Source organism: Lissotriton helveticus, chromosome 7, assembly GCF_964261635.1.
Source record: "Lissotriton helveticus chromosome 7, aLisHel1.1, whole genome shotgun sequence".
In the NCBI taxonomy this organism is placed as follows: domain Eukaryota; kingdom Metazoa; phylum Chordata; class Amphibia; order Caudata; family Salamandridae; genus Lissotriton; species Lissotriton helveticus.
The window spans coordinates 419,345,045-419,372,811 of NC_136068.1; the positions used below are offsets into that span (position 1 = coordinate 419,345,045).

The 27,767-nt window shown below is 44.7% G+C and overlaps 1 protein-coding gene across 1 annotated transcript in view; it reads right to left on the bottom strand.

Moving 5' to 3' along the window:
* Positions 1-2,873: 2,873 nt before the first annotated feature.
* The window catches only part of TCTN3 (tectonic family member 3), a 947,116-nt gene continuing 922,222 nt past the window's right edge, over positions 2,874-27,767 (bottom strand). The window contains exon 15 of the transcript XR_013598563.1: positions 2,874-2,948. The gene's annotated coding sequence lies outside the window, so the exon portion shown is untranslated. The remainder of the gene's footprint in view (positions 2,949-27,767) is intronic.

Genomic DNA, 27,767 nt, shown 5'->3' on the forward strand with positions numbered 1-27,767 from the left:
GCTAAAAGATTAAAGATTAGCATGTCGAAGCTAAGCAAGCAAATGAATATTCAGCCTGCTAACATGCCTCTATTAAGATCATGTCTATTGATGATCTGATCACATAAGGCACATAAGCTATCAAGAAAAACATACAACATAATAATAAACGCTTATTGAACTTCATAAGTTGGTAAATGCAATATATTTTATGGAGTTGTTTTACAAGGTATATTTTTTTTTATGTAGATTTTTTAGCACTCAAAACTTCAATAAAAATAACAACTGAAAAATGTTTCATTGCATTTATACACCCAGCTACACTGTATTTCAAGCAAGTTTTTAGTTATAATGTAGAATTTGTAGTTGTTCGTGGTGAAGACTTTTTTAGGTCGAGCATCAGCGCGCATGAGCGGTCTGCAAGACCTGCTGTCGTGAATAAAACCACGGTATTCCCACCTCCTGCTTACTGTTGGCTCATTCCACCATCATTCTTCTTTGCAGACTCCTGTTTCGTTCTGGCAGCCCATGCCTCACTTCCTTTCAGCTGAGGATCACCGATAAAGTAGGTCGTACATACGCATGCCTTCTTGATGCCGTTTGGGCGAATTTTTTGTTTGATTGAGTCTTTGTTGCTTCTTGTTTCATTTTAGTTTGTCTATCCCTACCCCTACCCCTACCACTCCCAGATCGCTGCTTTTTTTTTTATTTAAATTTGGATATTCTGTGCTTTGTGTATTTAAATTAGTAGACTAAGGGATTTGCTAAGAATCAGAAAGTTGTACTAACAACGAGCCTCGAACTCTGGTCTCCAACTCTTGAGTCTGCAACTCTGACCCATGAGCCATATCCTTTCACTCTAGGGGCGGCACAATGTTTTATATATTTGCTCGTTATGCCAAAAAGTTCTGTTAGGAACTACACGGGCAAATTACATTGAAGAAATGTTAATAACCAAAGCTAGAGAAGACCTAAAGGCATTCTTGCATTGGCTATTAACATTTCTCCATTGTAATTTGCCCATGTGTCGTTTCTAATGGAATATGTTTGTCTAGAAAAGAAATAATTTTCACCAAGGAAAGGGCGCAGTACCACAGGCTGTTACTAGGTGTCCCTGGGACACCTAGTAAAAAAATTCCTTTAATGAAGGAAAAGGTGCAGTACCACTGGCTGTTACTAGGTGTCCCTACAATTTCTTTTATAGGTGTCCCAGGGACACCTAGTAACAGCCTGTGGTACTGTACCTTTTCATTACTGAAAGAAATGTATTTGCTTATGCTGAACATCAGGGGAGAGGTGTGGCGCCGCGGCCAGGGCGACTGACGCTGGAATCTGGGGATCACGGTTCGATCCCCGGCTCCGGCGGCAGATTAGCCCAGCACCATGTGACTCTGGGCAATAGCTCGCTTAATCTTCCCGACGGCCCCCAGCGCCTAGAGACCCTTACGGGTGATTGTGCGCTTTACAAATGTGGACTTTACTTTACTGGCATAATTTGAAACAGAAAAAAAAAACTATTAGCTTCTGCAACACCAATAGCTCACACTTAGATTAATGTGAGACCTATTGCATTACAAATGCTTGTATAATTTGTCAGTCCGGAGGGTCTGGTCCACTTAGTGGTGGGAACAGATTGAAGGTTACATGTTCTCTCACTGACGAGTTTTCAATGGCTGAGGTTCCGACCTATTGAGGGTACGAATGTTGCGTTTTAGAATCTTACCAATTTCCAGATCAAGATTATATCATTGTGTTGTAACCTACAATTTCAGTTTCCTGCCTTTTAGAGTTGAGGGCACATAAAATAAAGAAAGGCAAGAACCCTCGACTGTGCTGCCACAGAGAATGTATTTCACCAGATTTTACTACCAGCTGGGGAGCCAGTAAGTCATTGATGTGTTCATACAGTAACGTAATTTACAGACCGCGAAGTCCGTTGTTTACAAGCTGTATTCCATTCATGCTGTCAATTTTTGTCTGCTGTATGTTGGAGTTTGCTTATGTGGCTGGCCTAGTTCTTTCAGGTCAAATCATATTTGGGGTGTGTTTGACATATTCTTCCTGCTAATTAGTTGTGAGGCAGTCACTATGCTCTGTCCAGACTCTGCAGCCGAGTTTGATGGAATAAGAGTTCTCCTTCTACCAACAGGCTTCCCGACAGCACAATTTTATATATAGTTGCTAGTTATGCAAACATGTTCCGTTATGAATTACACACAGGCAAATTACAATGAAGAAATGTTAATAACCAAAGCCATTAAAAAGCATGAAGGTATTCTTGCATTGGTTATTATCATTTCTCCATTGTTATTTGCCCCTGTGTAGTTTGTATTGGAACGTGGTTGCCTAGAAAAGAAATTCCTTTCACAAAGTAAAGGGCGCAGTACCACAGGGTGTTACTAGGTGTCCCTGGGAAACCTGGTAAAGTAATTCCTTTAATGAAGGAAAGGGTGCAGTACCACAGGCTGTTACTAGGTGTCCCTAGTAACAGCCTGTGGTTCTGCGCCCTTGCCTTTGTGAAATAAATTCCTTAGCTTATTCTGCAGCTGGCATAATTTGAAATGGAAAATACTATTAGCATCTGCTACATCAATAGCTCACATTTAGATTAATTTGAGACCTATTGCATTGCAAATGCTTGTTTCAAGATGGCTTCCGTGTTCACCAAAAGGTCCGTGCTATCCAATGAAAGAAAATGAACTGTGCATTGTATTTAAAGCACCCGCTAAAAGGTGGACAATTTACCAAACGCATGAGGCAAAATATAATTATGGTTCAGAGGCTGGCTCTTTCTGTACGCATATTTTTATAGTGACAAAAGCTATGGCAGACAGTTGCACTGTTCAGCAAAATGTACATATGTGAAACCTTTCATAGAGCATTTTCTTGGTCCGCATATCATAACCATTCATGAGTTTAGAAATCCTCTGGTTCATCAAGTCTTGAGGATATGAACACATTAGAAATAACTGTGAAATAAAATAAAGCAACTAGATTAAGTGAGTGAGCGGAGAAAAAAAATGAAAAGTAAAATAATAAAATTTAACAATACTGCTAAGAACGAAGAAAGAAAGGAAAATGAGGTGAAAGTATACAAAGAGGACAAATGAAGAAATGGAAAGATAATAGAGAGAAAGAAATTCAAAAGGAAGGAGTGAAAAGGAGAAGGGATAAAGGAATAGAACATTAGGAGGAACAATGGGTGGTAAAGAAAGAAAGAGAGAGTTTCTTGTAGGAAGAAAGGAATGAAAAAGAAAGAAGGAAGCAGAAAAAGAGAACGAGACAGAAAGAAATAAACAGAGAAAGATAGGTTGAAAAGAAGCTCCCACTGCCCCCTCATCCCTCCCTCGTTGCTTCAACATAGAAGTGTTTTAATCTTGTGTGCATTATGTTTTTTGACTGGGCCTCTTGGAATAATCATTTTTCTTTACCTGTCCTCGCTGTTAGACATTGCCTAAGGCTTATTTATATTTGAAAGCTGAAGGTTAGTGCTACCTGCTGGGTCAAATTAGCCTTTCTCTTTACGTTCCTCCCAATGCTGTCTTATTAAATGTACATATTTGTTTACCTCCTTTCATGCCAACCTGCTTCATATTAAAATTGTAAATCGCCTTTTCCGTGTTTTTTTCTCCTCAGCCTGTGTTTGACGGACGCCCTCTCGAACCCCCTCAGGTTTTCAAATTGCAGTGTTAACTGTCTAATCCCAGCAGGAAGGGTAACATTCCAGGGCCCATGCTCGCTGTTGAGGAATGAAAAACCAAAGGTGGGGATGGACGGAGCGTTGACAATACAAACACTCACCCCCAGTCGACTGATCTGGGTTTAATCCATCACCGTTCTTTAGCTCACTCCGCCACCCCAGTTCAGACATGGCCATATGCAAATCAGTCTGACCCTGTGCCTCATGGGAACAGTCCAGTCCGAACTGCCAAGCCATGTCTTCCCTGGACCGGAATCAAGCTTCCCAGAACTGGTTTCTGGCATTACAGCCGTCTTCAGCCGGGCTTGCTTGACTCCAGTGGCAAAGTGAGCAAGGGACTCACGTCTGAGCATACCCTGCCAACTTAGGGCGAACAAAGAAAAACCAAAGGTGGGGATGGACGGAGCGTTGACAATACAAACACTCACCCCCAGTCAACTGATCTGGGTTTAATCCATCACCGTTCTTTAGCTCACTCCGCCCCCCCAGTTCAGACATGGCCATATGCAAATCAGTCCCTTGCTCACTTTGCAACTGGATTCAAGCAAGCCGGGCTGAAGACGGCTGGAATGCCAGAAACCGGTCCTCGGAAGCTTGTTTCCGGTCCAGGGAAGACTTGGCTTGGCAGTTCGGGCTGGACTGTCCCCATGAGGCACAGGGTCAGACTTATTTGCATATAGCCATGTCTGAACTGGGGTGGCAGAGTGGGCTAAAGAACGGTGATGGATTAAACCCAGATCTTTTGACTGGGTGTGAGTGTTTGATTGATTCAGATGCTCCGTCCATCACCACCCCCTTTTGTACCGCTGTTGAGGAATGGCTGCTACAAAGGACTAGTGTAGCACTTACTGGTGTTCAACGGTTCACAAATGGGTGGGGTGTAGTAGTGAGGGATATTAGGGTTCAGGGATTTTGGATTTTTGGGGTAGAAAGGGCTTTTAGGCTTCAGGGATGGGTGTTGTTTAGGTGGGGTGCATTTACACATAATAAATAAGCATTCACATGCCAATTTCAGCCATAAAGACTGATAGTGAATTGGTTCTATGAAAAGGTAAATGGCATTCATTCTGAAAATTTCCATTAAACAGTTGAAATTAAATAGTTTCTCGGTAATTCCATGAAACAGTTTTCTATGAAGTCAGATACAACCAATGTGCACACCAGTAACTAAGGTAAGCACAGCTTTAAAGCTAACAGAACTTTGAGTTGCTCATGCGGACCAGGCACTACAAATATAGAACATCAATTTCTTACTGTCCTTGCTTGTTAGAGCTATACTTTGTCCCGCCGCAGACCCAGAGGAGACAAACAGGTAGCGAGAAACTTTCCATGTTCTACCCTTAAAGTTGGTATTCTTGACCACGATATTCTTGCTGTCAATATTTCTGTATCACAATATTTCCAACTCGATATTTGTGTATGTCGATATTTAAAACTCAATATTCTGTCTGTGCACCATTTAAATTCTTCTCTGGCTGTCTTCTCCAGAAGTTGTTTTTAGTCCAATTTGCACCCTGGAAATTTCACTTGCTTAGAGATGCACATTTCTGAAACTTTGTTGCCTACAGCCAAGTACGAAGCAGGAAAACATAGCTAAGATGTATCCGTGTGTATTTGCACGTTCTCTCTCTCTCTCTCTCTCTCTCTCTCTCTCTCTCTCTCACTCTCTCCCTCTTTCACAAAATAGCACTCATACACACAGACTACAACAAACAGATTGCATATTAAACTACAATGTGGTGCGATTACTGGAGCTGTAGAAGTTGAGTCAACTCCCCATTAGACAGGAAGAAAGATTGAAATGATCAGGAACAGGGTAGAAAAGAGAGTCTTTTCAAACAAACATAGACAAAACAATAGGATTGGCCTTTCAGGACAATTGCCTTTGCCACCGCTTGCTGGCAATATTGAACAGCTTCGGTAAAAGAACATGCTTTTTGACAATGCTGTTTAGCATCAGTAAAAAAGAACAAAAAAGCACCAGGCACAACCACTGTTTACAGTCACACCATTCTGTAGACGTGTGCATGTGTCACCATGCATACCCACTCCTACAGAATGACGCTAGTACCATTTTCTTCTTACCAATCTAACCAAACCAGTGCAGGAGACAAGGATCATTGATCCAGTCTCATGCTGGGAGTGCTCTGTGAACTCTGGACCCAGAGACTTCACTTTCCGGCACTCCCACTCTCTTTAAAACTCAAGACAGCGATCATGAGCTACTCACTTGAACCCTGGCAGGCGGTGAGGTGTAGAATCACCCGGTCATAGAAAGCCAACGTTTGCTACAGACTCTCTGAACTACTCTGCTGCTGTATTTCCATATAATCTGTTTGGAGGTGGAGGGAATGTTTTCCCCGTGTTCTTACGTTCTTTAGTTGTTTTATTGTGATAATCAGAAATTGTGGTCAGGTAGCTGGATCCTTCCATTGGGTAACTGGGTGTCTAGGATGAATCTTGAGACACCCCACCAGCTTCGTTTTGTTTGAATGTTATTCAACAGATGCTTCAGGGTTGGAATTATGGTGTGGGGGCTGTTGGGTGGGATGGGTTAATGTTCTGTTTTGCTTTATTGTTCTGACTTTCTTTTTGCAGGCACCTACAGGAAACCTCATCCACTGCGTGCACTCGCACATTATATGCTCTACGGCTCTACTGAGTCTATCCCCCTAGGGACTGGGAGGCTATTTGTAAGAATAGGGGCCAGTTCACCACTGTCCAGACCCTCCCCATATGTTTAAGGTAAGTTCCTGGAATGTAAATGGTCTCCTTGACCATAAAAAAAGATAGGTAATACTGTTCTATATAAGGCAATTTTGCCCCCCTGATGTGGTCGTGCTCCAAGAAACACACCTTTTAGGCTCTCACTGTCCCTTCCTGGGCCGGTTTGGCTATAACCGAGTTTTTCATGCCGGCTTCTGAAAAGGTTCACGAGGCATCACGTTCTGCTGCACAATGACTTCCAGATGGTAGTGTCCTCCTCATACAGGGACCCATAGGGAAGATACGTAGGGATTGAGGGCCATCTAGAGGCTAGATACTAAAACTTCATATGGTTCTACGTCCTTTGACCTATATGGCACTCCCCACTTCAGGACCTCGTGGTGACCCTTCTCAGAGGGACTACCCTGATAGGAGGGATTTTAACGCTGCCTCAGATCATGGAACCCCTCACAACGTCTGTAAACATCAGCAGCGCATAAAACTTGGTCCAGAATCGATCTGATTCATGAAGCTCCCAGCTAGTGTCCTCCATATATTACAAAACCGACTGATCCTGCCCGAAGCACCTCTGATCTCGCACCCCTCATCTTGGAAAGGGGACCCCTTCGGGGCTCCATACGACCTAGTAGGCCCATTAACACCTGGCATCTGGTAGACTAAGACTGCGCTGACTTTGTAGAGGAGGACTTCCACTTCTTCGTTAAGCCCAACTGTAATACTGTGCCCTTCACTGGAACCCCTATGGGTGTCCAGTAAAGCCACCCTGAGGGGTCTGATCTAGGGATATGTAAGGTAAAAGGAGACACGCCAACCGGCACCGGTGTCTATCTAGAAGCCCAGATCCTCTCACTAGAATGCCAGACTCAGTCACATTGAGCACCAGCTGGCACTAGCGAGGTCCACCCTGAAAAAGATATTCCTAGATTTAGCTAGGCAGTGCTAGAGAGGGTCGACCCAGCTGGTCTACGAACATGGAGATAAATTTAGCAAGCTTTTATATTGGCGGGCAAGCCGCCTCAAGTTGGACTGTACCGGCCATTCGCAATTCTTATGAAACCATTAGTTAAAGTACACCAGAGGCTGCTTATGTCTTCACCTCCAATGCCCTAGGTACCATTTGCTAGTGACTTACAGGGGGCCTGAAGGGCCAATTGGGAAACGGTTTTAGGGAAAAAACACTGGCTCAGGGGATTTGTTTGCCAGTGACCATGTGCACTACAATCAAAATCACATTATTTTCCAGTGGAGGGGCTAACCATGTTAAAAGAGGCACTTTCTCACATTGCCCATACAAGTTATAACCTGTAACTGAAAGTTGCCGGAATCCTTCCTCATAGTTGAGGTGGAGGAGGGGGGTGGACTGGTGTGCCCGTCATGAGAAACTGGTTTATAAGCCACGGGGGTGCCACGAAAGCATGATAAGATATGGAGCAGGTAGTGGACACATCATGGGTTGAATGAGTAAGGATATTGATAATAATGTATTTACTATGTCTATATCTCTAATGCATACTTATGTAGTCCTTTACAATTTTGTTCTGGAAAATGCAGAAATCTGAGAAAACAAATAAAATTTGGGTATCAAAAAAAGAATATGCTGCTTTAAAGTTCCACAACTACCTGTATAAAGACAAAATGTGTCCTGGTGCCTGCAGTGCTAAGGTTAAGGCAACTTCCACCCACGGGCTCTTCACCACAAGGTTTGATCTCTCCCACATCACTGAAGAATCTGCAGTGGCTGGTGCTAGCAAGGAATAGTAGCCAATTTGCAACCATCTCAGGACTTGATCTTCACGCTGCTCCTCAGAGTTTACAGTAAATTTGGTTCGGTTCTGAAGCAGATTTTGGGTGCATCAGTCTTTACAAAGTTGATGTAGTAGTTGCACTTACTCGACCCACTCCTTGCATATCTGAGTTTGCTTTCACACACTCGAGGAGATATTTGGATTCTGGTCACACCACTGCCCAGTGTAACAAACCGGTCTTCTTCAGCACCATTGTACCAAAATTATTGCCCCTGAATCCAAGCAGGCGCATCCTGGCGTACATGGGTGGTATTATTCATCTAAGGAGGCAGCCCGCTTGGGGTCACAGTAACAGCCCGTTTATTTCCACATCGTTGCACAAGGGCGACTGTCCTTAAGTTCCCGTTGCTCACTCTTGTCATGCAGTGGTTGTCTCACACTTAAAGGCAGCCCGACATGCTGTGAGGCATTGTTATAAGGCGAAGGCCCTTAAGTTCCAGTGCCCCCTTTCTCTAACACAGGGGTCATGTCTCTCAAATGTGGACAGGTAGTTAAATCCGTACAGTGCTGCAGATGCACCTTAATCTCACACTCTGCCTCTCACATTTTTGCATCAGGGCTTTTAGAACTTGCTTGCTCCTATCTCCTGTACCGCAGAGCCCACTGACCTTGAATTAGGCAGAATATTGTGTGCCAGGTGAGAATTCTTGATCCTCTTGGATAATGTTTACTCAGCAAGCATGGGAGACTGGGCAACCCTTGGGTCACCACCCTGGTTGCAACAGGCTGAACTCTTGTTTAATTCTTCCATGCTGATAATTAGCTTGATTTGACAGTGTTATCACAACCCCCTGTGTGTAGTCCATCAATGGTAGAAGTCAGAACAACCAGAGCTAGATATGGGTGCGTATTGTACTCTTGAAAGCGTCCCCACAAATGGCATGCGCAGGCTTAAATGGTCGCACGTCATGACCAATGAAAGGGTCATGGTCAATATCAGCAAGGCGGTTGATAAAGCTATACTGGACCTTGAGCAAATAAATAAATACAATGAAGAACTGGGTGATGTAACTAAATTGCACGATAGTCTCTTTGGGGGCATCAGGGACCACTTTCTTAAACCAGTCAAAAACAACAAGGCAACCATCCCCAAACCGCTTAAGTGGTATAACAGTGACTGTAGGCGTGCTAGAATTGTATTAGGCACTGCTATTAGGGGGCGGGATTGGGACGCTGTTCGTCTAGCCAGACAAAAGTACAAAAGGTGCATATGTAATGCCAAGAAGTTGTGGGATGAACTGCACTGGCAGGAATTAAAGGAGGCAAGCGATAGTAAGGATTGTAGACTATTTTGGAACATTGTCAAGTGGGGGAGGGGTGGCCAGTCTGCCCCACCGGTAAATCATGTTTCGCAGGAAGGTTGGGTAAATTACTTTAGACCACAATATGCACGTAACCATTTGGATAATATGATGGATGATTTTAGGCCTGTTTTTTACAAGCATGAATTTTTTTAATGGCAATGATGTTTTAGTGGCTCTTAACACAGTGGCCAGCGGTAGAGCATCAGGACCAGATGGGGTCCCAGAGGATGTCTTTATTTATGATAAAGAACGCTGGGGCAAGTACATCATGCTATTGGCTAATGCCATGGCCCAGGGTGCACCGGTCCTGGTATCATGGAAAGGAGCAATAATAATACCGGTATATAAGAAAGGTGACAAAGCCCAGCCAGCAAATTACAGGCCTATTAGCTTGATAGATACTGTCCAAAAGGTGATTGGGAGGATGATTTTGAACTAGGTACTCGATTGGGCTGAGGAAAATAGAATATTGTCTTCTTTTCAAGCGGGGTTCCGTAAACTCACAAGTACGGTTGACCAGGTATTCCACTTTACCCTATTACAATGGAAGACTGTGGTATTAGGCAAAGGCAGCCTTTATGCTGCCTTTGTTGACCTACGTGCAGCCTTTGATTTAGTCCCCCCGTTCACAATTATGGGCAGTTTAAAAAAAATTAGGCCTATCTGAGGAAATTCTAACATTATTGATGAGGCTGCATGAGGCAAACTCCTCAAAGATACAGTGGGGAGGACAGGGCAGAGTTACCTCTGAATTCCTGGTGGAGCGTGGTATGCGCCAAGGCTGCTCAATGGCCCCCACACTTTTTACATTGTACATTCATGGAGTAGTTGCCCGTATGTCATCAGTAAATATAGATGCTCCTACTCTAGCTGGCGTGAAGATACCGATTTTAATGTTTGCGGATGACACGCTGATTTTATCCAAAACTCCGAGTGGCTTACAGCGCGCCTTAGTAATTTTTGAGGAGTTTTGTTTGGACCATGGGTTGGAAGTTAATGTGGCAAAAACTATGCCAGGGTTTTTAATCTGCACCATAGTTTTAGAGGAAACTTTTTATGAATCGACAACCGCTGGAAATGGTCAAGCCTTTATTCATATTTAGGGATTCATTTGTCGAAAGATGTTAAATGGGACCAACATATAGATATAGCAGCACTCAGGCATCGGCAGCACGCAGGGGCTTTAAACTTGGAGAAAAAGAAATCATTAACAAAACCGATAAAGTCTGTACTCCAAGTTTATGAAGTCAAAGCCCTCAGTTCCGAGATTTATGGTGCGGAGCTATGGGGGTTTGAGAAACTGAGACCACTGACACTTTCAGAAAACCAGTTTTTCAGCAGTATCATCGAACTTCTCCAGAGTACCCCACTACAGCCACTTAGATATGATCTTGGAAGGAAGGCAATTGCGGACGTAGCAAGGTTCCGACCTATCTTATATTGGCGTAGGCTTTGGACTACACCGGAGCTTTCGCATTACGCTGAAGGATTCATGGATGTCATAAAATCTGACGTCTTCCACAAGATCAGTTGGTTAAAGGAACATAGAAATACTCTAGTGGGCCTGGGCATGCAGATGCTGTGGGAAAATCCGGCGACAGCTACTTTCCCATCTAAAAATAGTCTAAAGGAGATCTATTGGGAGCAGGTCGCGCACCGAATCTGGAGTGGCACTGGTTCCTCAACCATGACTGGGGGTTTTTTAGAGGCAAAGCTTATCCCCAGGTTAGAGCAATATTGGGATGTCATCACCAAGCCTGGGAATAGGAAGCTCTATTTCCAGCTCAGAGCAGGATCTCTGCCCCTCGGGTCTTTAACCGGTAGGTGGGCTAGTGCAAGCAGTAATATCTGTCCTGCTTGTGGGGACGATAAGGAATCCATTGCTCATTTCCTCTTTGTTTGTCCTGTATACGTAATCCCAAGGCGCGTTTGGTTAATTCCAATGTGCAAGTCTTTAGGTACGAGCAGCAGTGCCGAAGCACTAAGACTTATACGCACCAGCACTTTACCGTTCATTTCAATATCAACTGCTAAATATCTAGATGGGCGTGTGCGCTGAGGCAGAAATTTTAGGCTTTGGCTATTGACTGTGTGTCCATTGTGTTTCTTTTTAAGGTAAATTTGCCCAGCCAGACCGTGCAAGAAGTTTTTTATTGTAATTAGTCGTAATTGACTCTTTGTATATAGCAATCGAGATGAATTTTATTATATTATTGTCTTAGGATTGTTTTTATCCATATGTATGTGATTTGTAGATTCCTATTAATCAAATACTTGTATAAATTATGGAATGTTCTTTTATGCTTTTACGAGTACATCTCGAATAAAGCTAATTTGACAGTGTTTGTCACATGCCTCCTCTTTCATAATCATTTTCCATGTACGCTGTTTAATTTAGTGTATTTGCTATTAATATTCATGTAACGGGGGCCTACTTGGAAATGTCCACATCTTAGGACACTTACTGTAGGGCGTCATCTATCACTGAAGAACACTCTCTAAATTTGAGCCCCCCCCCCCAACACAGGCCACCTTTAAGTTCTCATTAGTATTATGTGGTTTAAGAGGTTACCCGTGACATTGGCTTCACTCTTTATGGTTCCTTTATCAGTCCCATCATCTGCTGACAGATGTTATCAGGCCTCCTTTGACCAGTGATTCCTTCGGAATTTAAGGGCTACCTTTTAAAATGCAGGGCAGACCCTTTCTCTCCCTTCCCCCACTCTTTTCCCTTCCAGTTTGAGAAAATGAAATCCACATAATTTTTTGAAGATTTATGATTGACTGCTAAATTAAACTTAGGCCCTGATTATGAAATCTGGTGGACTCCGTACTGGTCTGGAAACTGCCCAACCTTAGGTCAGTGGTTCCAAGCCTGGTATTAGGGTTGCAAGCATGCATTTTACAATTGAAGCTTGTGCAGCTTGTGGAATAGGCCTGCAGCACAAGCTTACATTGTAAAATGCATGTTTGGAAACATCCTTGCACCATGTGGCACGTACCTCGCGGAGCCTGCCACTCAGTACAGGGATGTTTAGAGGGGCACCCTAGGTGCCCCCAGCGCCCAATGTGGAGGGCCAGGTGGCAAGATGGCCCTCCTAGGCATTCTTGGTTTCGCTTTCAGATAGCCTTTCTATGTCGGAAAGGCCGGCATGGAATGGCTGTTGGAAACCGACATCAGTATGCCGATGGCAGAGCCGAGCCTGGCTTCGCCATCATAAGGGGGTTTATGGTGTGCTTGAGCGGGCTCCTCGAGGCTCCGTAAATTGCAGGGCAGTCCCTCTATATGCTGCCTCCGACTGCATGCCTTATATGGCATCGGTCAGACCGCAGCAGGAGATGGCGGTCAGACCGCAATCACGAGTCGTAAGTTGCGGTTTGACCACCATTGTAATAGACTAGAGCTTTGGTTTGTGGGTGATATGGGGTGGTAAACTTGTATGTCATGCAACACTCAACCCACATGGCTTTTAGGTAGCCAGATATGAAGTTATTGCCTGTTTGACACCAACTCCTTAGGAAAGCCCGCTCTAGTAAAGTACTGATGAGGGCCCTGGCAACTTCATGAGCAGTGACAGTCTAAAGAGGAATTGCTTCCGGATACCTGGTGGTATTATCCACTACCACCAGTATAAATCTGTTTCCTGATGTTGTTGTAGGGGCAAGGGCACCAACTGTAAATTCCTACCCTTTCAAAGAGAACCCCAACCATTGGAAGTAGAATTAAGGAGTACTTTGGGTGGTTACCTCTTTTGCCACTGGCTTGACGGTTAACACAGGAGTTGCAAAACTCCTTCACCTTCTGGAAAATGTTTGGCCAGTAGAAGTGGGCAACTAGCCTACTCCAAATATTTACCTTGCCAAGATGTCCAGTTAAGGGGATGTCATGAGCCAACAAGAGCAAGAACGTTCTATATTACAGAGGCATTTCCACTCCCAGTGGCACCAAGTTTGTGATCTCTGGCCTCAGAACACAGGAACCTCTCCTCCCAATAGGTTGTGTGGGGACCACTGATCTCTCACTTATCAGGTGCAGCAGCTTGCTGTCTCAGGCTCTCTAGTCCTTGGCACAGCTCTTCTCTAGAGGGTCCCCCTGGGCCTAGGAGCTCTGCTGTGTAAGGCCCAAGTTCCCGGGGCTCAGTTCTCTTTAGGGCTGACAGGTCTTCTCCCTGAAGAGAGGGGACCTGAGCTTGTGGCTGCTCAAAAGTTGGTTTCCCAGCCTTCTTACCTTTTTCTCTTGGAGGGTTGGGACATTATTCCAGGTCCAACTCCTCTTTTGTGCCCTGGGCTCTTGTTTTTACACACACCTACTCTGGTATTCCTAGCATGGCTGCATGGGATCTTAGCTCTACCTCAGCCTATGCTGCGGACTCCAGATCATTCCCTAGCAGACACTGTACTGGGATGGCAGAAGCCACAAACACCTTCTTGTGGCCAATAACCCCTCCCCACTCTACGGACACCATAGCCATTGGATTCACTTTAATATGGTTATCAGATATGGAGACTGGTTAAGTTTGTCCAGCCAAAATACTGCTCTGGGATGCCAGTTTTTTGAGTGGCCATGGTGACGTGCACCTATTTCCCTCAGTGCTTCCATTCTTACCACAGTTGTATGTGGCTGTTGTCTACATTTCTCCAGGTTACCGAATCAGACATCCAGGGCAGTTAAACCCACCCCACCCTCTGTGGTTAAGGTAGCTTCAGCGTTCTCTCTGACCTGGTCAGGGCACATCGAGGATCCAATCTGGAGCACTAGTGGAAGCCTTTTTGAGACAAGAAGCATCCCTAGTTAGGTCTCCACTGGCCTTACAATTGAAACATCAAGACTTTTTGGAATCCCAGTCCTTGTCCTTTTACCCACCCTTGGATTGTGAAGTGTCTCTGGGCCCACCCTCCTGCACAGATTTTTGAGGGCCTTTAGAAGGCTATTTACCTTTTTTCTATAGACTTTTCCACATCTTTTGGGTGGAGGGGCATGTGCAAACCCTTCGTTTTGCTCACCCCCAACATGAAACTTTTGGGACACCCTAAACTTGATTCAATGGCCAGCCTTCTTCCCCAACTCCTGAGGAGAGGCTACACCTATATCGAGCAACTATTGATGCAATTTTTCAAATGTACAGTCACCTACACACCACCCTAAACTTTCACTCCCTCACTTGCATTCATCAATATGGCTAAGATCAAAAGATCTCTGATAAAATGCACCCACTGAACTGCCTCTTCGGGCATTGCAGATGTGTTCAGTCCTTCTTTTACCAGTGATTCCTTCCAATTAAAGGGCTACCTTTTGAAATGCAGGGCCCGAAATGGAACAGCCCAATAATGAAGCATGACGCCCTTCTGGGTGTGTGGGGGCATTCGGATCTGATCACTCTTATCCCCACTGGGATCCCTCTGGTCTACTCGCCATTTCGTTTTGACATCCTTATAATCCCCCCATGAGAAACTGCATCCTCCTTTTTTGCTAGATTGTCCATTTAGAAGCTCAGGTGCTGGACCTATTGTATCTTCTCCTTGTCCCTCCTTTGCTTTATAATGAATCAAAAGCAAGTAGGAGGAGGGGAACAGGTGATCCCTGCTTTAGGCACCCGCTGTAAGGATGTCAGAGGAGAGATGTGAGGTAGTGGAAGGGCCTTCCAAAGAGGATTGGGATATCTGAAATAAGAAAGTAGGAGGTGAAGAGTGGTGGTTGGGGGTTACAGGAGCAAATGTACATGCTGCAGAGGCAGGATGGGTTGGGACTATGCCACAGACATCGCTGAACTTGCAGGAATGTCTGGAAAGGGTGCTGCAAGGTCTTCAGGTACAATGGCCAGTGTAGGTGACTTGGCGGCGGGGAGATGCTGCAGGGAAAGGGAGCAGAGGTAGATCAAGGGGCCTGAAGCAATACCCTGGCCTGTTGCCCAACCGCATGGGCAATGCTGGACCAAGTGGTGGCAAGGTTGAAGTGGAGCAAGGATGAAGGCCAAGAGGAAATAGAAAATTAAGCATGGGCAGCTACTAGTCTAGGGCAGCAGGAAGGAGAAAGAAATGGACCCAAAGGGGAATACTCTCACCGGGGGCATATGGGGGGGGCAGATAGGACAGCACATAGGCGTTGCGAGGGCATTAGAGAGTTTAGCATTTCAGCATCCACAGTCTGCTTCTAGCAAGCTGGTAGGCATCAGGGTGCTGGGTCTAGGGCTCTGGGGTAGGATAGCAGGAGTATGAAAGTCAAGGGAGAGACAGAATGGACAGGGAGGAACTTAGGGCAGCAAGGGTTATGCACACAGACCTATCCTCTTTCTTACATGTTTTGGGACATCTGCGGGCAGACATTGCAATGTTAACCTATCGAGGAAAACAATAATACTGTCACAGGTAAGTAACCAACTTACAAATCCAGTCTTTGGGTTGCTGAGTCAGCAGAGGGCAAGGTTCATGAAAGGACAAACACTGCTCCACCAGCGGCACAGGGGAGGCTGAGTGCGTGGGTCAAAGTTGAAGATCAGGCCCAATGTTACCCAATGGAGATTGGAGGTGCTTGAAGATACACTGCTTGCAGGTAAGTAAAGCTGCTTGAGGGCTCAAGCTTTGGAGTTTTTAGGCACACACGGGAGCTACAAAGCAGCACCAATCACACACCAGCGGGAAAGGGATGCCCAGATGCAGGGTGAAACCTCCGTGTCAGGTGCCCAAAGCAATTCAATATAGAAGCTCGGTTTGGAAAACAGGCTGCAGTTGACAAGCTGGATGCTGCATGAAGGAAACCAGTGACAGGAGATGTAAGTTGGGATGCTGTAGGTCATAGGGGCACTGTTGGTCTAGCTCTTCAAGGCCTAGGGGCTTTGGGTGCAGGGGTATCCTTTGACGTTTTGTTTCTCTTACCAGAGGGCTAGCATTTGAATTCACACTGCAGGTGATATTGTGGTGTCCAGGAGGGGGGTCAGCCATCACTGGACTTGGACTCAGGATCGCTGGGGTACCTTTTCTGGATCGATGGGCGCCCTGAACAGAGGCCAGAGGAATCGGATGCAGCGTGGTCAGGGATTCCAGATCCTGAGGGCACAAGAGTTCTATGTTGCTTTCTTGTGGACAGACTCGATCTCCTCTGGAGTTCTGACCTTCTTCAAAGGCAGGCAGTCCTCCCAGGGGCTGTGGAGGTTGCTGCCTGCAGGACAGGCATCATTTCTTCACAGGATCTTCGAGGGCTGCAGACAGGCCGGTAGGGCTGGGGCCAAGTCAGTGTGTGTCAACAGTTTTTTATGCACTCTGTCTTCTTCATTGTCCTACTTAGGTCAGTAGAAACTAGTTTCAGGGTCTGGGGGAGCCACCTAAATGCTAGATTTAGGGGCATTTTAAGGGAGTGATAGGTAGAGCCAATATGCACCTTACCTGGGCTGTCTACACCATTAATTATGCCACCCTCCTGTGGTAGGGGGCATAGACCTAGCCTTGATTGTAGGAGGCCCCCATCTTAAAGATGGTACAAAAGGGGGTGGTGATGGACGGAGCATCTGAACCAATCAAACACTCACACTCAGTCAACAGACATATGCAAATCAGTCTGACCCTGTGCCTCATGGGAACAGTCCAGCCCGAACTGCCAAGCCATGCCTTCCCTGGAACGGAAACAAACTTCCGAGGACCGGTTTCTGGCATTTCAGCCGTCTTCAGCCGGCTTGCTTGAATCTAGTGGCAAAGTGAGCAAGGGACTCACGTCTGAGCATACCCTGCCAACTTATGGCGAACAAAGTGGAACAAAAGGGGGTGGTGATGGACGGAGCATCTGAACCAATCAAACACTCACTCCCAGTCAACAGATCTGGGTATAATCCATCACCGTTCTTTAGCCCACTCTGCCACCCCAGTTCAGACATGTCCATATGCAAATTAGTCTGACCCTGTGCCTCATGAGAACAGTCCAGCCCGAACTGCCAAGCCATGCCTTCCCTGGACCGGAAACAAGCTTCCGAGGACCGGTTTCTGGCATTTCAGCCGTCTTCAACCCGGCTTGTTGAATCCAGTGGCAAAGTGAGCAAGGGACTCACGTCTGAGCATGCCCTGCCAACTTATGGCGAACAAAGTGGTACAAAAGGGGGTGGTGATGGACAGAGCATCTGATCCAATCAAACACTCACACCCAGTCAACAGATCTGGGCTTAATCCATCACCGTTCTTCAAGCAAGCCCGGCTGAAGACGGCTGTAATGCCAGAAACCGGTCCTGGGAAGCTTGATTCCGGTCCAGGGAAGACATGGCTTGGCAGTTCGGGCTGGACTGTTCCCATGAGGCACAGGGTCAGACTGATTTGCATATGGCCATGTCTGAACTGGGGTGGCGGAGTGAGCTAAAGAACGGTGATGGATTAAAACCAGATCAGTTGACTGGGGGTGAAGTGTTTGAATTGTCAACGCTCCGTCCATCATCCCCTTTGGTTTTTCTTTTTTCGCCCATCTTAAAAATGGCAGAGAATGAAAAATATGATTCATCTCACTTTTTTCACCTTAGGGGTGGAGTTGGCAGAGATGGGCACGCCTGCGATTCTTCTAGTTTTTCCCACCAGTTTTCTAGCCCAAAAAGGGGGTGTAAACCGGGAGCAGCTATCTGCTGCTAGAAGCAGAGGCTGGTGGTTTCATTACAATGGCAGCAGTGTTTTGAAGCTTCCCTCTAGAGCACTGTGCCTATCCTGGGGGAGGACGTGTGAACCTTCGCCCAGGATGTGCTTTGTTTCCGGTCCCAGAGAGAGGGGGCTCCAGACCTAGGGGTCCAGAACCATGTTTGGTGGTAGCAGGCTGCCTAAAACCAGCCTATGACCACACAGGGGTTGGTATGTTTTCAGTGAGAAACTCTGAGGTGCCCTATGAGTACATTTTTCTATAAATTTCACACTTTCATCCTTGTGTGTTTGTTAAGAGGAGTCGTTTCAGGACCGGTTCTAGGATGTTTGGGCCCCTGGGCAAAAGGGAATGCACAAGGCTCTAAAAATTTCACAAGTTACACCTTCTGGGCTTGGGAAACTGCTTTGTGCAGACTCTACCTGGGCTGCAGCTCCTCTCAGCCACCCTCAAGCACCTCTTTTACAGTCCATTTCAGACTGAAGGTGTGAAAATTGCATGGGGGCTGAGAGTTAAACCTGTGTGGGCTAAAGTGCTGACAATGGGCATCCTGTGGAGTCTCAGAATGGGCAACCGAGAGGTTTCCCACTCCCCTAGGCCTCCACATACCATCCCTTCGAGGCCCAGGGAGAGGGCCCCCCTCCCATGGGCCCAATTGTAAAGAGGATTTGATCGGCAGGGGTACATGAGGACTGATGGGGTGTTGATATTGTGCGGGCCCATGCAGGTAGCCAGAGTGCGAGGCCCTGGGCAGCTACCCATGCCTCGCGCCAGCCCTGAGTAGTTTGGTACAAACTTGGTTCAGAGAAGTCATCAGGGTGCTGGGGAACTTGAGTTGTCGAATTTCCAGCCCATGTACTCTCCAGGGCTTCCCTGGCACTTACAAAATCTATGAATAAACTGTAATATTATAGGGGCATATCGGCTCATGCAGATATGCCCACACCTGTGAAATAATGCACCCAGCCTTAGGGTTTAAGGCTTGCCAGAGAGGTGACTTACCTATACCTTAGGCAGTGCTAGATGGCATAGCACAAAGGCAGTGTGCCATGTCGACTATCTTATTTTTGTCTGCACCGGTCCATAAATGCTGCAGTGGCAGTCTGCATGGCCTAGGTGAGGGGTCCCTAGGGGACCCTCTTCAGTCCCAATACCCTAGGCACCAGTTACTAGCGACTTACAGGAGGCAAGAAGAGCCAATTGTGGAAAAGTTTTAGGGAAGGAGCACTGGCACAGGGGGACCTGGTTGGCAGGGACCCTGTGTATTATAATTGAAACCACATCCTTTCAAGGCAAAAAGTTGGGTGCTAACCGTGTGAAAAGAGGCACTTTCTCACAGATGTCCTACACAAGCAAAGCTCATATATGGGGGTTTGTGCCTGGACACAGTAGGACAAAGAATTCAGGCTGCCTATGATTTTGGATTTGGCGGCCAAACTGGGGAGAGATCCACACCAATATCTTGCAACACACGATGGATCTGGCAAAATCTGGAAAAGCAATTTTCACAGCAAGTGGTTTGCCCATAGTCCTTTGTCCCGGAGCTATTATTACACACACAACGAACCAGCGGATGGCCTACGTCGCCCTGGAGATCTGAAAGCAATAACCTGAAGGAACCCATGCATAACGTTACACAAAAAAGTGTGCATGCTTTTAATCAAAGAACTAGGTCACTTATAAAAGCCTCCATACCTGAAGAAAGCATGGTCCACTGTGCAAAGGTACTGGGATCTTCCTAACAGTTGCAAAAGGCAAAGGGATAACACCATTATGCTCTTGGTACAGTGAATAGTTTAACAATAGATAGGAGCTATTATCATAATGATAGAAATATTTGTGGCATTCACAGTTCTGGTTTCATTAGTAACATATTTGTCTAACAATTGCAGCACACTAAGGGGCTCATTCCGATATCGGGCGGAAACCCTTCGCCCAATACTGACTCTGAATTGGGAAAGACCGACTTACAATTGGCCGTTCCGATCGTTTGATTACAATGCAACCGAACACTGTTTGGTCAGAGTCCCATTGTTCCATATGGGAGCTCATGTTCCGGCCATAACACAGGCTCCTATGGGGAAAAAGGGTGTTTGCGGAAAACCCTGCAACCCTATCCCAGGCACCCCACAGTGCATTCCACACAGTGCAGGGTTATACAGGGGGTCCCTTAGGTACCCCCTCGGCAATCAACGGTGGGATATTGGGCCAAGGGGGCCCTGCCATGGGCCCTCAAAGTCACATTCCGATTCAGTGTCTGGCAGGCTGATGCGGAAAGGCTGTTGGAAATAAACATCATAATCCCAAGGGCTTAAAAAATGTCCATAGAGGTATACTGTGCAGTACGACCGACACGAATACTCTGCGAGTCACTTGGAACCATTTCGGAAGGGCAACGTGGTTTAAAATCGTACTTAGTTCCGCAAGGTGGGTTAGCCTTTACTTTGTGACACTATTGACGGTGTTGTTAATTCTCCTGCCACTTGTGTGTATTACGTCACAGGTTTCTTTATATTTTGAGACCATGTTGCCTTTCCCTTGTTGTTTGTTATTCTCCTTTCCTCCAGGTTTCTCCAGAAGGCAGAGATTTTCTGCACTCCCCTTTCCTCTTTCCTCTTTCTGGATTACTGTTGAATCCATGTCACAGGGACGGTACTCCTTAGGACACCCTTCTGTCTGTCCTTGACATTTAGAGTAGATTAGGTTTTTGTTTCCCCCATTCGTGATGAAACGTCGCTCATCCGATGGGAGACTTAAGGCGTGAAACATGTCGACCTTTTAAATCACCTTCACCTTGATGGAGCAAGGATTTGCACGTACAGCCACTTGCTTGAACTCATGAACCTCAAATAACCCTAATAGTATTAATCAACTTGTTTGTCTTATTAATTTTCCCTTTATTCTTGTAGTGTAGCTCCTATTTTCCCAATAGGCTCTGCGCATTGGAATAGTACCTACAGCAGTAAAGGCCTAGGCCAGACGTTAACTAGGTCTACTACTGTCGATACTAGACTTAATTTTTGGGTTTGCCAGCTAAGCTCAGAGTTCGCTAGAAACTTTCTCGAATGTTCAAGGAAGGAATTAACTCCCCTGATTAGACAAGAAGGGATTTAGTTTCTGGCAACCATAGAACATGACAACTTTGCTCTCCCCTAATCAAGAGTCAATCTCGAGAGTCGTGTGAGCACAAGGCAATTATTTTACTCAGTCAGTACGTGCATTCTTAGTCTCATCAGAATGTAGAGAAAAGGAAGAGACGGGCGTGTTCAATAAAAAGGTGTTATTTATTGATCAGTCTCTTTTCTCATACATGAGAAATGGATCGATATTATTGCAATACTTATAGTTAAGTAAAGTGCATACATTAAAAGCAATAGTATAAAATAATACTGTAAAAACATTGATATGGTTTCTGAGCCATATGATGTTTTAAATGATTAAAATATATTTACATACACATATACATTTGACTAAACGTACTCAACTGGTGTTTCTAAATACGCCTACCCCGTGTACCTGACCTAAGTCTAATGCGTGGGCGGGAATAGAAAGTTACAGTTTAAGTTAAGTTTGTTTTTGCCAAGTGAATAACTAAAGAATACTCTGTGAGGGGTTATTCAGTTCTGTACCTGGAAGTTAGGATGAATGAGGAATGGTATCTCTTTCTCTGCTCTCGATATTCCAGGCTGCCTGCGAGGGCTGCCCGAAAGCGCCGGTGCTGGGTCTCTCGGCTTGAGATAGCAGCGCGTCTCTCAGCGCGTCAGGAAGGCGGGGCTGCTGCCAGCGGGGTCTGCTTCTGCTCTCGGCTTCGGCAAGTGTGGCTGCTCCGTCTTGTCACCACGCGTGTGTTTGCATAGGGCAAGGTCGGCAATATTTATACCTTAAAGGTGCCGAGATTGACGTAAGGATGGACATAGGTACGTCAATAAAGATGTCATACGACTTGCTCGTTAGCACATTCTTTTGCAAAAGTTCTCTGTGAAATCAAAACAATGGCCGCACGGATTATCCAGGTTGTCATAGGTTTGATTTGTTATGAGAACGTCGTATGCCTTATCAGGGGCTGGAGGAATGTCGCTTGTCTAATTAGATCTCAAGCGTTATGACCTAATCAGATAACACGTTCCTGTGCCGTAGTGTGACTGCGTCAGATAACGGTATCTGCATCATGGGGGCTGTTCTTGCCTCATGGGCTGACTGTTAGTTAACTAGCTAGTTAGTTTAACCACAATAGGGTCAGGAATAGGGGGATCGATTCAGGACCTATAGAAATACACGACACCCACTCCACGCTAACTATGGTCATATTTACTAATCTATGCATAGTATAACATAGTACAACATACTATAGAGTATAGTGTATACCTTACCACCCCAAAATACATAAATGCATTTTGAAATTTTCAAATATACTGAAAAATTGCAGTCATATATATTGTATGCACTTAAGCTATGAATTAAATGCAAAAGTAAACACGCATTTTTATGCATTATTGCTTATTGGTATATGAGAAATACACATGAAATGGCTCTTAATATGGCTATACAGAAAGGAAGTCCGAGACCATTTCATCACATAATAAAATATTTGTGAACATACCAGCGGGCAGCTAAAGTCTATAAAGTATCTAAAAATAGAAATTTTAGTTCTCTAGGAATAGTTCCTTACTTTAAGCAGAAGATCAGTGTCCCGGAAAAAAAATATATAGAAAAATATTTTAGGGGCTTGCTGAAAAAATTGCTGTCCGTGAGCTGGAGTGAAATTGTTCATGCGACTTTATTTTTAAAGTTGAAGGCCGAATTCAGGGAACGCCGTGTGCGAGTTTACTCAAAAGTCTCTATTTCTGTTCTGGAGAGAACATCATATCATTCAGGCTTTCGAAAAAACTGTCAACAGCTTCATGGGAAAGTTCCACTAAGTCGGAAATAGGGGTAACCATGCATTCGTGCGCATGATTGTCTCCATTGACATTCTGATTTGCATTGCTGACAGAAGGTCGTACCTGTTCGATGCTGCTTTCATCTTGAACTTCACTACTCTTCAATCGCAGTGGTGAAGATTCCAGGAATGCCGTCATCAGGATTGGCAGCCTTTGAGGGCAGCACAAAGCGTGAACCTTGGTAGGAACCAACAGTGTATCTGCATCCACTGGCGCATCCGATTGTAGCGTCAGACAGGTGTCTAACACGCATTCTTCTCCGCATAGCAGACACCTTAGTACAGGTAAAACACACCTTTGCCACATTGGTCGAAATGATAGAAACCAAGTCATGTTTAGGTCTCTAAGCCGGGAGAGTCCCAGGATTTTTGATATCCGGTCCCGGTATCCAATGGCTAGGATCGTATCTTCCATTGTCGCGAGAATTTGATCTGTGACATGGGTTGCCATACGAAAAATAAGGACTAGGAATAGGATTCCTGCAATTAGTCCCAGGATCAGGGGAAGTCCGCCAAAAATCGAATGGACGAAATCTGGAAAAATACCCAGTATGGCTTTGAATGGTGTTAATGCCATCGAAAATACTGTCTTAAATACCTTTGAGACCCCAGTGGTATCAGAAATATTTAAGATTTCGCTTAGGATTTCCGCGAAATGTACGGGGGAATTAGTTGATAATAATGTATGTATCTCTGCAGTCGTCCTTGCGACTTGTAGATCATATGTTTCTTTAGATGACGTGAGCCTTGTAGGCGTCTGAAGAAGCACTGTTTTCATTCTGCTTAAAGTGTCTATTCGAATAGAAGTAATTTTCAAACTGGGCCATGCCCTTGCCTCCCTGTCTGGAAAGGAGCTGGGGAATAAAGAACGTCCACAGCACTTGACCTTCGCCGTTGTGGTTACTAGATAAGGAGTCCCGGGCATAAGACTGCAACATCTGCGGTCTACAATAAGAATGTAACTCCCATTATAGAGTCTTTGAAAGAATGGTTCTATTTCAGTTGCAGGTGCGCCTTGCTGGTGACATGAAAGGTTGTATGAATTCCCTTCACAGGCTCCGTGCAAACTAATACCGTTACACAGAAGCGTGCCGCTTAGTGACATAGCACAATTGTTGCCACTAAGAAACACTTTCTGTCCTTTATTACTGACACATGCATGTGAATAGGGCAGGTTCCAAGTTGTTTTAAGGTACCCCTTTCCCAATTTCTTGTACATGCCAGCCTGTATATATTTTTGGCAGTATTGAAACCTGAAGGTTGAGATTGGAATATTTATGATTCCGTGGATTATCCATTCACTGACAGGTCGTTCTGACATTGTCAACGGTAATCTTTCTAGTTTTTCAATGCTCAAGATTGTATAATCAGCACCCTTTTGGGCCATACCGATTTATCTATCAGTAAGGTTAAAGATTTGGAATAGTGACGTTGTGTTGATTAAAAGCCAAGGCACATAGCCTGAACGCAGATTTTGTAACGTCCAGCCAAGCTGTACAATAGAACGCAATTGTGACTGACCATGTTGTAATAACAGTAAGTCTTGTGATAATATATCGATTGCTGAAGACACAATGCTGTCCAATGAAAAAATTCTGGAGGACAGAGTCATTAACCCATTGTCCACTACAGAAAGTGATTTTTCCAAATTAATACGATCAATTTCACGTATTCTCTCTGCTGTTTCAATTTGAGTAACCTTCCAGGCCTCATTGTATGCTGCATATACAGAGGCTGCTATGAAACGCTTTTGACGCTGTTTGCGTGGTCCCATTATGAAATCACGCAAGTCAGCACCATCAGTAAGTAAAGTTAGGTGTTGCTTAATTTCAGGCAGTGTGGAAGTCTGTAGCCATTGAAGGCATAATTTGCCCACACTGTAGGTTGTAATTATCCCTGGGTGATGTCTTTGGGGATATCTAGGGTCTGGCCTGGTCATTTTGAAACCCTGTGTTTTATTCAGGAATCTATCTTGACAGTAATTTGTATCTGTGGGCCAGATCAACCATTGTTTCCAATCAGGATGTGTTCTGTTTTGGTTTAATATATGGTTTACGTCTATCTCTTCATCTGTATTAGAGCTATTGCTAAACATTGTTGGCTTTGGAATAGACGGATTATTTAAATCTTTGATTTTGGCTAAGCCAAGACAGGTGGTTTGTTGAACAGTGTCATTTAAAAATATCATTTGTTCTGGGATCATGCAGGCTCTAAACAAAGCTTCTATACCCTGTACTTGCCATTCTTTTGTACCCCAAACACTTTTTAAATCAACATTTTTGTCCCAATAATCAAATCCAAAAGTATTCATTTTTTCAAAGAATGAATCTGAATATATCAATTTTGTGTTGGTTATCATGGTTTTCATCCCTGTCTTGTTTGACAATTTAAAATAAAATGTTTCAGCATTACTTATGTTAAAACTTGAAAAATATGAATATTTGTCATACACGGTTCTAGAGCTTCCTTTTGGAGGTGTAGCACAATGTTCCCATTGATTATAACTTAAAACATTTCTAGGTTGTGCAGATTTATGTAAAAAATGGTTACCATAATGGTTATAGCAATACATACTATCATAATTTGTAGAACCTTGCAAATAATCATGTTTTGTAAACTTAGCAGACATTACTAAGTCAGACATCATGTTGTTAATACTTTCGAAGTCCCAATCATCAGCAAATGAGTTTGGTTTTGCAAAGTCACTCAAGGAGATCTTGATTTGGTGTGGATATTTCAGGATCTCGACCGGACCATAAATTTCATAGTCAGTGTTGTCCCAGGCTACCCCACCAGGTATCGGATTGGCTGTGAAGTTGGCTGAAGAAAGTTCTGGAGAGAGTTCTCTTTTCTCGACGTGTGAAGATGTGTGTGGTCTGAGGACCAAGTTGATGTTCTGACTTGCTGTGTCCATTTTAGCATATTTTCCCTCAATGAAGCGTCCCAAAGTAAATACCATGATGAGCCAAAGTATGAGGATAAATGCACCAAAACCCACCCAAAATTCAATCCATGGAGAAACCAGATATGTTTCTTTCAGTTGTTTCAAAAGTTCCTTCGCTTTGTCTTTAAAGGATTTTGATGATGGCTGTGTCTTTGATTCACTGAAGCCGTCAGAGGAATCATCGAAGTTGATGAAGTAACCGGATGCAGTTCTGTCAATTGTTCCAATTGGTTCAGGATTTTTGTTTTTTGCATTTTCACTTGGTACTTCAGTATAGATTGGTGTGTCTCTGCTAAATGTCTTTATTTGGGTTTTCAGAGGTCTGAGTTCTATTGCATTGTTGCATAGTCCTTCTTGTTCTTCTGCAGGCGTTTCGAATGTGATGAGCCTTTTTGATAGGACCTCTGTACTGGTAGCAAACCTTGGTGTTCTGCTACTTATTGGGAGTCCACTTGGCCTACTGTTTGTTATCGGCCACATGTTGTGGTTTTACCAGGTCGATGGATACAACTCGGTTCTCCTTTTTTCCAGCAAGTGGCGGTAGTACAACTGATCTTGTCCCGTTGACAGACAAGACAGGAACTGCTTTTCTGTAAGAAGGCCCAAATTCCTTCTTTACCGCGATCTTTTCCCTGACTAGATCCCCGACTTTTGGAATCCAGACAGGTCTTGCTGGGACAGGTGGTGATTCTTCAGTGGTTGTTGGCTGTTGTTTCAACTGTATGTTGCTCAGGTCTTTTCTTGTTTTGTTTAAGTCCTGCAAAATAGCCAAACGGTCTTTGACATCAAAGGTTTTTTCTATTACCACTGAAGTCTGACTATCAAGGTCAGAGATCAACATCCTAGTTCCGAATAATAATTCGTACGGACTGAATCCCTTCAGAGAATTTCTTGGCAAGTTATTTAGACTACGTTGGACACTTATTAGATGTTTGACCCACCCAGCTCCCGAACCTAATATCCTTTCTATTATAGATTGCTTTCTGCCTTGGTTTTTTCTTTACACCATCCCGTACCCTCAGGAAGGAAGTGAGAAGATTCCCGCTGGGCTGTGCTCATTTGGCCATGTTTCCCCCCCAGGCTGGATTGCCTGAGTGAAAACAATGGTCGAACGTAGCATGCTCTTAGCGTATATGCCATTTAGACTCGCAAATCTTGTATAATAGTCCGGACGTCAGCCGAGTGCTGGTGATCTACATTATAAGTGGAAACTAGCCTGTATATGTTAATCGCAAGCCATTCTTTGTGCTGGTAATATTATCTGCCTTGATACGACGAGGTATTAAACTGCTTCTCTCCCCACTGCGATCTCTGTTGCAGTTTGGGCAGTTTTTTACAAACATGGTGTAGTGCAGGCTCATGCCTGGCCACCAGTACCGTGATTGTAATTCTTCCAGAGAATCTTTTAATTTAAGGTGTCTGAGACCCTCGCCCATGTGTGCGTCTGCGATTAACAAGTTTCTCCTGTCCATGTTTGGAATCACTCTATCCCCCACTCCAGGGATTCGAGCAAAAGGGACGGAGTTTGCATCGATTATGTATGTATAATTGAGTGGATAGTTGATCGGTAACGCTGAACAGTCGCCTTTTGATGACGTTTTCACCGCCAGCATTGTTTCACCGTCAATGTATTTTAATGTACGCTTTTTTCGATCTACGGGAGCCGGTTTAGTGGCTGCCGCTGCGGCTGCTTCAGCCAATGAATTCCCCACAACGTGAACGCCATCACGCTGATGACTCAGTGAGTGTGTCACGTGAGTCTTTGGT